This window comes from Penaeus monodon, chromosome 27 (assembly GCF_015228065.2).
Source record: "Penaeus monodon isolate SGIC_2016 chromosome 27, NSTDA_Pmon_1, whole genome shotgun sequence".
Classification (NCBI taxonomy): Eukaryota; Metazoa; Arthropoda; class Malacostraca; order Decapoda; family Penaeidae; genus Penaeus; species Penaeus monodon.
In genome coordinates, this window is record NC_051412.1 from 2,125,470 (window position 1) to 2,126,003 (window position 534).

A 534-nucleotide genomic window follows, 5' to 3' on the forward strand; every position below is an offset into this window, starting at 1 on the left:
AAGCTATAGCATTAAGTATCACCCGGAAGTGAGCTGTCGTTTGAAGTCGGGCGTGCGTGGGCCGGAGAGTTAATTCTATCTCGCCTGTAAAATAGGGTTTGTGAAAGACGATCATTTTGATATAAACTAAGAGGGACTAATTGTCAGATCGACGAACGATAAAACAGAGGAAAAGGGGATGGCCTTAAGGATCGGGAAAGAAAATTATTACACTGACGGTGGAAAATGTATCTATATTGTGGTTTAGAAAATTATAAATATATGTATGTATTAATATATGATTCCTTTTTTTGTCTTATTTTATCGTACATAAAAAGAAATATTTTCGTTTTTCAATATCAACCTCCTTCGGAATCTTTTAATTTTAGAGATTCATTTCTTTTCACGTTTCATTTAGTTAATTAGTGAAGTGATCGATACAAAAAAATATAAATACGACGTGTGATTAAAAGGAACCGATATTTTTTTTCTAAGACAGTAACTGAGCTGAATATTTCATATATAACCATATTTATGATTCAACCTCTTCGTGGA